We start from the raw sequence: 11,239 nt of genomic DNA on the forward strand, positions 1-11,239 counted from the left end.
TGAAGTTCACAATAGGGTTCCCACTTCTATGAGGATTTTTTGTTTTTGAGACGGAGTCTCACTCTGTCACCTAGGCTGGAGTGCAGTGATATAATCTTGGCTCACTGCAACTTCTGCCTCTGGGGTTCAAGGGATTCTCCTGCCTCAGCCTCCTAAGTATCTGGGATTATAAGGGTGCACCGCCACACCCAGCTAATTTTTGTATTTTTAGTAGAGATGGGGTTTCACCATGTTGGCGAGGCTGGTCTTGAACTCCTGACCTCAATCCTCCCACCTTGGCCTCCCAAAGTGCTGGGATTACAGGTGTGAGCCACCACGCCTGGCCTCCTGTGAGAATTTAATGCTGCTGCTGATCTGATGGAGGTGGAGCTTAGGCGGTAATGCTCACTTGTCTGCAGCTCACCTCCTGCTGTGTGGCCTGGTTGCTCATCTCCTGCTGCGTGGCCTGGTTTTTAACAGGGGAGCCAGGGGTTGGGGACTCCTGCTCTACAGTCACCCCCATTTCTACCAAAGATAATCGGGGTAAAACTAATTTGTTTGCAAAATAAGTTTAGTCTCATCAAACTTAGGCTGTTTATTTATACAAGTACAGCAAGAATAACAATTGACCACATAGGCGCTATTAAACTTTGCTTTGCTGGAACTTTTGATAGGAAATCAAATCCAACAGATTGGATTATTAACAACCTCTTGAGGCTATGAAGCCAAACCAAAGCATACCTCAGACTTTGTCTACAGTACCTGTAGATTAATTCTATGCACTTGTCAAATACGGTATCCCAGTGAAAAAATATAACTGATATTTCCAATTTTATTCTGAGAAAACTGAGCAGATTCTTACTGAACTAAACTATGAAAATAACTATATTGCCACGAAAATAAAAATTTTCATGAATATTTCTAAATTCTGGAGGGATCAGGTAGGTACTGAAAGTAAATGTTTCAATTTTTGTTCACAAAAGTATACTTTGCCAAATTGCTGTAAGTTACAGATAGCTTAAAAGAAAGAGTTGTCTTAAATCTGAAAAACAAAATATTAAAAAACCTGCAATATGGCCAGGCGCAGTGGCTCACGTCTGTAATCACAGCATTTTGGGAGGCCGAGGCGGGCGGATCACGAGGTCAAGAGATCGAGACCATCCTGGCCAATATGGTGAAACCCCGTCTCTATTAAAATACAAAAAAATTAGTTGGGCATGTGGCGTGCGCCTGTAGTCCCAGCTACTCGGGAGGCTGAGGCAGGAGAATCACTTGAACCTGGGAGGCAGAGGTTGCAGTGAGCCGAGTTCGCGCCACTGTACTCCATCCAGCCTGGCAACAGAGTGAGACTCCGTCTCAAAAGCAAGCAAACAAACAAAAAACGTGCAATATTTCGAATAAAAATGCTGTAAAAACCCATAATTCTTCTTCATCAGTTTATTTAATCCCATGTAATTAATTTTTGTTCTGCTTGATCTTGGTTAGCAGCTCATGAACCCAGCAGTTTCTTCATTAGATTTCTGGAAATTTCTACCTAGTCCAGTGGTATGATCTTAAAGTTATCAGAAACCTACATTTATTTGTCAGAGTCCTCTCTATCCTTCTGTTAAAAGAAAAAGTCAGCAGAATTAAGTTTAAAGGAGTTTAATTGAGCAATGAATGATTCGCGAATCAGACAGCCCCCAGAATCACAGCAGATTCAGAGAAACTCCAAAGGTGTCTCGTGGTCAGAACAAATTTATAGATTAAAAAAAGGGAAGTGACGTACAGAAATTGGAAGTGAGGCTCAGAAACAGCTGAATTAGTTACAGGTTGGCATTTGCCTTATTTGAACACCGTTTGAACATCCAGCAGTGTATGAATGGTTGAAGTATGGCTGTGCTGGGATTGGCTAAGACTCAGCTATTGTTATAGGCACTATTGTTATAACCTCTAAGTTAGGTTTTCAATTTTCCCTACCTATTAAGTTAGGTTGCAGTTCATCCAAGGACTCAAATATGGAAGTACGGAGTCCTTCTCATTTAGTTTGCTTTAATACTTCCCGTGAATCTTCGGAGTTTCCCTCTGTTGCCCAGGCTGGAGTGCAGTGGCATGATCTCAGCTCACTACAACCTCCATCTCCCGGGTTCAAGCAATTTTCCTGCCTTAGCTTCTCGAGTAGCTGCGATTATGGGCGCACACCACCATGTCTGGCTAATTTTTGTATTTTTAGTAGAGACAGGGTTTTGCCATATTGGCCAGGCTGGTCTTGAACTCGTGACCTCAGGTGATCTACCTGCCTCGGCCTCCCAAAGTGTTGAGATTACAGGCGTGAGCCACTGCCCCAGGCCACACTTCCATGAATCTTCTTGAAGACACAACACTTTAGGATTACAGTTGTTTGCAAAAAGCTCTCAGAAGGGCTGGGCAGGTGGCTCACGCCTGCAATCCCAGCACTTTGGGAGGCCAAGGCAGGCAGACCGCTTGAGCCCAGGAGTTCGAGACCAGCCTGGGCAACATGGTGAAACCTCATCTCTACAAAAAAAAAAAAAAAAAATTAGATGGGCGTAGTGGTGCACACCTGTAGTCCTAGCTACTCAGAGGATCCCTTGAGTCAGGGAGGTGGAGGTTGCAGTGAGCCAAGATCATGATACTGCACTCCAGCCTGGGCAACAGAGTGAGACTCTGCCTCAAAAAAGAAAAAGAAAAAAAAAAGGTTTCAGAAGAGCATAAGAATAAAAGAATTAACTATGGACTTAAAATGGCTATGGTTGAAAGTCTGATACGAGGTCAGGCATGGAGGTTCATGCCTATAACCCCAGCATTTTTGGAGGCCAAGGTGGGAGGATCACTTGAGGCCAGAGGTTCAAGACCAGCCTGGGCAGCGTAACAAGATTTTGTGTCTACAAAAAATTTTTTTTAAAAATTAGCCAGGTGTGGTGGCGTGTGCTTGTAGTCCTAGCTACTTGGGAGGCTGAGGCAAGAGGATCTCTTAAGCTTAGGAATTTGAGGCTGCAGTGAGCTATGATTGTACTACTGCACTCCAACCTGGGTGACAAAACAAGAACTTGGTTCTAAAAAAAATTAAAAATTAAAAAAAATCTGGTGCTTGCAATTAGAATGATAGAGATGATTAGCATGGTCTCCTCCACAAGGATGACATGCAAATTGGTGAAGCATTCCGTATTAAAAAAAAAAAAAAAATCAGGCTGGGCGTGGTGGCTCATGCCTGTAACTCCAATACTTTGGGAGGCCGAGGCAGGTGGATCACTTGAGGTCAGGAGTTTGAGACCAGCCCAACCAACATGGCGAAATCCTGTCTCTACTAATACAAAACTTAGCTGGACGTGGTGGCGTGCACCTGTAATCCAAGCTGCTTACTCAGGAGGCTGGGGCAGGAGAATCACTTGAACCCAGGAGGCGGAGGTTGCAGTCAGCTGAGTTCTTTAGCCTGGGCAACAGAGGGAGACTCTGTCTCAAAAACAAACAAACAAACAAAAAAACTAGCTGAATGCCAGAATGCCATATTCTGGAAAATAATTTAGTCAGACTGGTGGCTTTTCAATTTTGCTTCTGTTTCTTAACTGGATTACTGAGTTTAGGGTGGAGTCCATTAACAAATAGGTCAGACACATCATTTTCTATGTCTGGACTCTAGCACTGATAACTCTGAAAAAAGAAGCAAAACTGCTTGACCTGAGGGACTAAGTTTTATAAAAACCACTTTTCCCACTTTCTTTTTGTCTTTGAGGTGTGATAGTAACTAAGCAAAAAGGTTGGCAGTTTCCATTTTTCTTATCGATTGGTTACTTAAGCTTTTCATTTGCCTTTTGTAATGAGTCTTTTAAAAGAGGCAAGAAAAAATTTTGAAATCTTTTTAGAAGTTTCTGCATATCCATAGGCATCCCTGGGTGGGTCTAATTCAGGAACTCTCTCTCTCTCTCTTTTGGAGACGAGGTCTTGCTCTGTAGCCCAGTCTAGAGTACAGTGGTGTGCGATCAGAACTCACTGCAGCCTCAAACTCCTGGACTCAAGAGATCCTCCCGTCACAGCTTCCCAAGTAGCTAGTAACTACAGGGGTATGTTACCATGCCCAGCTAATTTTTCAAAGTTGTTGTAGAAATGTGGTCTATGTTGCTCAGGTTGGTCTTGAACTCCTGGGCCCAGCTAATTATCCCTCCTTGGCCTTGCAAAGTGCTAAGATTACAGGTCAGAGCCACTAGGCCCAGCAGGAACCCTCTTTTTTTTTTTTTTTTTTGAGACAGAGTCTCACTCTGTCACCCAGGCTGGAGTGCAGGGGCATGATCTCGACCCACTGCAAGCTCCACCTCCCGGGTTCATGCCATTCTCCTGCCTCAGCCTCCTGAGTAGCTGGGACCACAGGCACCTGCCACCACACCCGGCTAATTTTTTTGTATTTTTTTAGTAGAGATGGGGTTTCACCGTGTTAGCCAGGATGTTCTCCATCTCCTGACCTCGTGATCCACCTGCCTCAGCCTCCCAAAGTGCTGGGATTATAGGCGTGAGCCACTGCGCCCGGCCAGGAACCCTCATTTTTAAATGCACTTCCTTTTTTTTTTATTTGAGACAGGCTCTCCTTCTGTAGCCCAGGCTGGAGTGCAGTGGCGTAATCTCAGCTCACTGCAACCTCGGTCTCCTGAGTTCAAGCAATCCTCCCACCTCAGCTGGTAGCTGGGACTCCCGAGTAGCTGGGACTACAGGCACAAACCACCACACCTGGCTAATTTTTGAAATTTTTGTAGAAACAGGGTTTCACTGTGTTGCTGAGACTGGTCTCGAACTCCTGAGCTCAAGCGATCCACCCGCCTGAGCCTCCCAAAGTGCTAGGATTACAGGCATGAGCCACCCACCATACCTGGCCTAAATGCACTTCTTAAAGTTGAGTATCGGTCTGTCGTGGTGGCTCATGCCTGTAATCCCAGCACTTTGGGAGGCCGAGACGGGTGGATTGCTTGAGGTCAGGAGTTTGAGACCAGCTTGGCCAACATGGTGAAACCCCATCTCTACTAAAAATACAAAATTAGCCCGGCATGGTGGAGAGCACATATAATCCCAGCTATTTGGGAGGCTGAGGCATGATAATTGCTTGAACCCGAGAGGCGGAGGTTGCAGTGAGTCCAGATCGTGCCACTGCCCTCCAGCCTGGGTGACAGAGTGAGACTCTGTCTCAAAAAAAAAAAAAAAAAAGTCGAGTATCACTCATCTCATCTGGAATGGTCCATATAATGACCATTGTAATTTTAAATTATCTTTAGTAAGATTCCACTGGTTTCACCACCGTTATAAGTATTTTCAGCTACTGGGGCCTAATACAAGTAAAAGGCAGGTGTAGCTGGAAGGTGGAATATTCAGTTCTTTAGAAATTAAGGATCTGGCCAGGTGCGATGGCTCACACCTGTAATCCCAGCACTTTGGGAGGCCGAGGTGGGCGGATCACCTGAGTCAGGAGTTCAAGACCAGCCTGGTCAACATGGTGAAATTTGGTCTCTACTAAAAATACAAAAATTAGCTGGGCATGGTGGTGCATGCCTGTAGTCCCAGCTACTCGGGAGGCTGAAGCAGGAGAATCGCTTGAACCCGGGAGGTGGAGGTTGCAGTGAGCCCAGGCAACAGAGCAAGACTCCCATCTCAAAAAAAAAAAAAAAAAATTAAAGATCTCATTTTTACATTGACTCTTGGGTCTCTCAAAGTCAAGACAAAAGCCTAAGAGGGGGCCAGGCGTGGTGGCTCACACCTGTAATCCCAGCACTTTGGGAGGCCAAGGCAGATTGATTGTCTGAGCTCAGGAGTTCGAGAACACCCAGGGCAACATGGTGAAACCCCATATCTACTAAAAATACAAAAAAAAATTAGCCAGGCATGATGGCACCGCCTGTAGTCCCAGCTACTCAGGAGGCTGAGGCAAGAATCACTAGAATCCTGGAGGCGGAGGTTGCAGTGAGCTGAGATTGCACCACTGCACTCCAGCTTGGGCTACAGAGTGAGACTCCATCTCAAGGGAAAAAAAAAAAAAAAAAAAAAACAGCCTAAGAGGGAAACATCATGGGGTTGGGTGGTATAATTCTTTCATAGTGTACCTCACTGCATAAACATTTTATTGAGGATGGCAAATGCTACCTTGTTTCATGTCTAGTTTATTCTAACAGGTAGTCTCATTTTTTAGTGGCCAGCACTTTAATAGCTCTAAAGTACCTGAACTGTGCCCACTAGTTAAATGGTGGCTTTGGCTCTGAGATCCCCTTGACCAACTTACCCAGTGATTTTTTTCCTACCTAAGCATGCAAGAAAACCTAACAAAAAGGATAGAATTCAAATTCCAGCAGATTCCAAAAGCCAGAGTTCATGCCTCCTGCAGTAATAACCACTTAGAGCAACACTGTCTTAAAATGCAGCTCCTTGTTACCTGAGTCCATGAGTAAGGTAAACAACTAAAAAACAAACAAACCCCCCCCTCCCAAAAAAGAAAAAAACTGCAGCTCTTAAACCAGACTTAATGGCACAGACCTGTAATCCTATAATCCCAGGCACTCAGAGCAAAGGCAGAAGGATCGCTTGAGCCCAGTAGTTTGAGGCAGTAATGTCCTGTGATTGTGCTTGTGAATAACCACTGCACTCCAGCCTGGACAATAGCATCAGACCCCGTCTCTTCTTTTTGTTTGTTTTTTCTTTTTGTTTTCTGCTTGTTTCTTTCTTCGTTTGTTTGAGACAAACGATTCTTATGCCTCAGCCTCCCGAGTAGCTGGGATTATAGGGGCGCACCACCACACTTGGCTAATTTTTGTATTTTTAGTAGACGGGGTTTTGCTATGTTGGCCAGGCTGATCTCAAGCAATCCACCTGCCTCTCAAAGTGCTGGGGTTACAGGCATGCGCCACCGCACCCAGCCAAGACAAAACTGCAGCTCTTGCCAATGACTTGTCAGCCACTGCAAACCACAAAAGGTCATGCACTGTCTCACAGCATAAACTAATCCTAAATTCAAAAGCCAAAAAAAAAAAAGGGAGTCCACCCGAGAGGAACTTACCTATAACCCTTGAGGCTCCATGAGGAAGACCGAGGACCTCAAAAGGCATCTGTGGCTCTGTGGCACCTCTCTGATATTCCTCCGGGAGTCTCAGAAGTCATCAGCAGTGTCCTTTAGGTCCCTTTGTCGGTTGCCAGAACTGTCAAAAGACAAAATTACAATGAATTTAGTTTACAAATCTTTTTTTTTTTTTTTTTTTTTGAGACAGAGTCTCTCTCTGTCGCCCAGGCTAGCATGCAGTGGTGCGATCTCAGCTCACTGCAACCTCCACCTCCCAGGTTCAAGCGATTCTCTTGCCTCAGCCTCCCAAGTAGCTGGGATTACAGGTGTATACCACCATGCCCAGCTAATTTTTGTATTTTAGTAGAGATGGGGTTTCACCATATTGGCCAGGCTGGTCTTGAACTCCTGACCTCAAGTGATCTGCCCGCCTCAGCCTTCCAAAGTGTTGGGATTATAGGCGTGAGCCACCGCACACGCCTTTTAGAAATTTTTTTTTTTGTTTTTTGAGACAGAGTTTCGCTTTTGTTGCCCAGGCTGGAGTGCAATGGCACGATCTCGGCTCACCGCAACCTCTGCCTCCCGGGTTCAAGCAATTCTCCTGCCTCAGCCTCCTGAGTAGCTGGGATTACAGGCATGCGCACCATGCTCAGCTAATTTTGTATTTTTAGTAGAGAGGGGTTTCTCCATGCTGGTCAGGCTGGTCTCGAACTCCCGACCTCAGGTGATCCGCCCACCTCGGCCTCCCAAAGTGCTGGGATTACAGGCTTGAGCCACCGCGCCCGGCCTCAGCTTTTATAAATCTTAATTGGCTTTTATTTTCTATTCTAGAATCGGGCAACATCTCATTCTATAGAGTGAGTGTTTTGATGAGCTGAGCAAAGGAGTTTGGGTTTGTAGATAGAAAAGGGCCAAGGAAAGTAGAAACAGAGAATACAAAGCAGATTGGTTGTTTCAGGTATTTTCCCTATAAAGGTCAAAGCAGAGGGGACTTCCTTATCCTGCCAGCTAACACCAGTCTGAGGATTTGGCCATTATCTGTCTCTCCTGATTACTCAGAAGGTCAAATAAACTTAGTTTCAGCTTGGTCTTGTGGAAGGTGAGTAACTGCATTTTGGTTTGGTCTTTTGGGCATAGTAGAAGAGCTCAGTCCAAACCAATGGCCTCTTATAATTTAATTTTATTTATTTATTTACTTTTGAGACAGGGTCTCACTCTGTCATGAGGATGGCAGGTGCTACTTTGGAGTGCTGGAGTGCAGTGGTGCGGTCTCAGCTCACTGAAGCCTCAACCTTGTGGGCTCCGGTTTTAGGGTCAGTTTGTGCTGTGAGAGAGCGTGTGACCTTTTGGGACTACAGGCAGGTGTCACCACGCCCAGCTAATTTTTTGTATTTTTAGTAGATACGGGATGTCGCCAGGTTGCCCAGGCTGCCTCTTATTATTTATACTCCTGATTATAAAGTACAGGATTTCTGTCTATTTAGGTTTCCAATCCATTCAGATTTTTATGTTATAGATGATGACTGCTGCTATTAAGAAAATGAGGGCAAGAGTAAATATAGGCAGAGTCTCCAATACATCAGCAACCTGTTATTTGTAGTGATGATCTGTTAGGAAGGGCTAACCCATTTTCCTTCTTGAAAGGGAGGCTTACGAAAAGAAAAATAGGTCAGGCGTGGTGGTTCATGCCTGTAATCCCAAGCACTTTGGGAGGCTGAGGCAGGAGGATTACTTGAACCCGGGAGGTCAAGGCTAGTGTGAGTCATATTCCCACCACTGCATCCCAGCTCGGGCAAAAGAGCAAAACCCTGTCTCTATATAAATAAGTAACTCTAGGATTCCCAAATCTTGCAGATGAAGAAACCCCCTTCTCTTTTTTGGCTGGGGTGGGGAAGACTAGCCTGTTCTTTGTTTTCCTTGGGAAGTTACAGGATTACTGATGAACAAAATTACTGTTCAGGGAAGAGACATCCAGTGGCTTCTATGTCCAGGCCCATTCCCAGGAACCACACTTCCAGAGGGGCCTCAACCCCTGAGGCCTCAACTGGCCCCTTTCCAGGTATCCAAGAACAAATCACGAACAAGCACTGGGAAACAAAAACCAGCCTGACCTCAGCACCTGCTCCCACCCCAAAGGGAGGTGAGGGCTGCTGGCATTGGTGGGTCCTGGGCCTAGCCTCTAGCCAGAGGATGTGGGGACCTCTCTTGGGGGCCTGCCCTTCCCACACCCCCTCTCCCAGCCAGGCTGTCTTGGACATTTTTGGGACTCCTCTGAGGGATCATAGTTCTTGCTCTAGGGTTTTCTTTTGTCATTTTAACACTGAGGCATCCCAGCCTCCCTTCCTGGAAGATGAAGTATTTGCACTGTTGCCTTTTCTTTTGCCCCTGTTTTTGTATAAAAATGACAATACTCTCCGTCGGACTGTATTTTAGCCCAAAAAACAAAACTAAACCCCCTTTTCTTTGATACTCCAGGTTCATAGAGCCAAGCCTATCAATTTTTTTCTTGTTCTTTGTTTTTTGGTTGGGGAAAGGGTTTTCTAAGAAATACTGAATTTTCCTTACCTAAAAGTAGTCCAGGTTAAACAAGTCAAACTTTAAATGTAATACCCATTGCTTTAAAATATTCTAGCAAAGAAAATAAGGTTTGGAAGATGGTGGTAGGGGATAGATGACACAAGATTGAAAAGTGTTGACAATTTATGAAGTTCTGGAAATTCATTCTGCTCTTCTGTTTGACATTTTCCACAGTAAGGAGTTTTTAAAAATATTAGCTTTCTCTTATTTTTTACTCTAACAACTTCCTTTTGCTTGTCTTTGACAAGTCCTGGCTCAGGAGGAGGAAAGCTGCACAACCAGTCTTCGTGTATGTGTGTGCAAATCTCTGTGTGTTCACTTGTGAATACAGTTTCATTAGGGGAGGGTTCACATTTGTTATGTATTATCAGTACATAATAAATATATATGTTTTCTTTTATTTTTTTTGAGACAGGGTTTCACTCTGTCACCCAGGATGGAGTTCAGTGGTGGCAATCATAGCTTACCACAGCCTCTACCTTCTGGGCTGAAGCAATCGGCCTCCCAAGTAGCTGGGACTACAGGCCCACGCCATCACGCCCGGCTTTTTTTATTTTTTGTATAGACGGGGTCTCCCTATGTTGCCCAGGCTGGTCTGGAACTCTTGGGCTCCAGTGATCCTCTCACTTCAGCCTCCCAAAGCGCTGGGATTATAGGCATGAGCCACCACGCCGGGCCTATATTTCATTTTAAAACAACGAAGTTCTCCTTCCTCACATACCTCAAATTCGGGGGGTACCAAATCTCTGATATTATCCCAACGATTTTTTTATAACCAGGGTATCACAATTCCTTTCAGAAAGGGTTCTTTAGCCACTCACACCACGGGTTTCGGTGGCACAGCGCCGGGCAGCACAGACCTGTGCTACAGCTCTCGGCCCTACCCAGAGCAGGATGGCCCTAACCTAATTTTTTTGTTTGTTTGTTTGGAGATGGCGTCTCACTCTGTCGCCCAGGCTGGAGTGTGGTGGCACGATCTTGGCTCACTGCAACCTCCGCCTCCTGGGTTCAAGCGATTCTCCTGCCTCAGCCTCCTGAGTAGCTGGGATTACGGGCACCCGTCACCACACCCGGCTAATTTTTGTGTTTTTAGTAGAGACACAGTTTCACCATGTTGGCCAGGCTGGTCTTGAACTGCTGACCTCAGGTGATCCGCCCTACCTCGGCCTACTAAAGTGCTGGGATTACAGGCAGGAGCCACCGCGTCCGACCTAATTTTTTGTATTTTAGTAGAGACGGGATTTCACCGTGTTGCCTAGGTTGGTCTCGAACTCCTGACCTCAGGCAGTCCGCCCGCCTCTGCCTGCCAAAGTGCTAGGATTACAAGAATGAGTCACTAAGAATGAGTCACTGCGCCAGGCCCCTAGCCTCACTTACTTTGGGCCTCAGTGTCCACCGCCTGAAAAAAGAGCAGTTCGGCCGGGCGCGGTGGCTCACGCCTGTAATCCCAGCACTTTGGGAGGCCGAGGCGGGCGGATCACGAGGTCAGGAGATCGAGACCATCCTGGCTAATACGGTGAAACCCCGTCTCTACTAAAAATACAAAAAATTAGCCGGGCGTGGTAGCGGGCGCCTGTAGTCCCAGCTACTCGGGAGGCTGAGGCAGGAGAATGGCGTGAACCCGGGAGGCGGAGCTTGCAGTGAGCCGAGATCGCGCCA

At 45.9% G+C, this 11,239-nt stretch overlaps 1 long non-coding RNA gene across 2 annotated transcripts in view; it reads right to left on the minus strand.

The window, feature by feature from the left end:
- Positions 1-10,932, minus strand: part of LOC129397599 (uncharacterized) — a 45,907-nt gene extending 34,975 nt beyond the window's left edge. For both annotated transcript variants that reach the window (XR_008625158.2, XR_010111970.1), the window contains exon 1: positions 7,004-10,932. This is a non-coding gene — a long non-coding RNA (uncharacterized LOC129397599). The remainder of the gene's footprint in view (positions 1-7,003) is intronic.
- Between the last annotated feature and the right edge of the window lie 307 nt (positions 10,933-11,239).

This window comes from Pan paniscus, chromosome 3 (genome assembly GCF_029289425.2).
Source record: "Pan paniscus chromosome 3, NHGRI_mPanPan1-v2.0_pri, whole genome shotgun sequence".
NCBI classification, from domain to species: domain Eukaryota; kingdom Metazoa; phylum Chordata; class Mammalia; order Primates; family Hominidae; genus Pan; species Pan paniscus.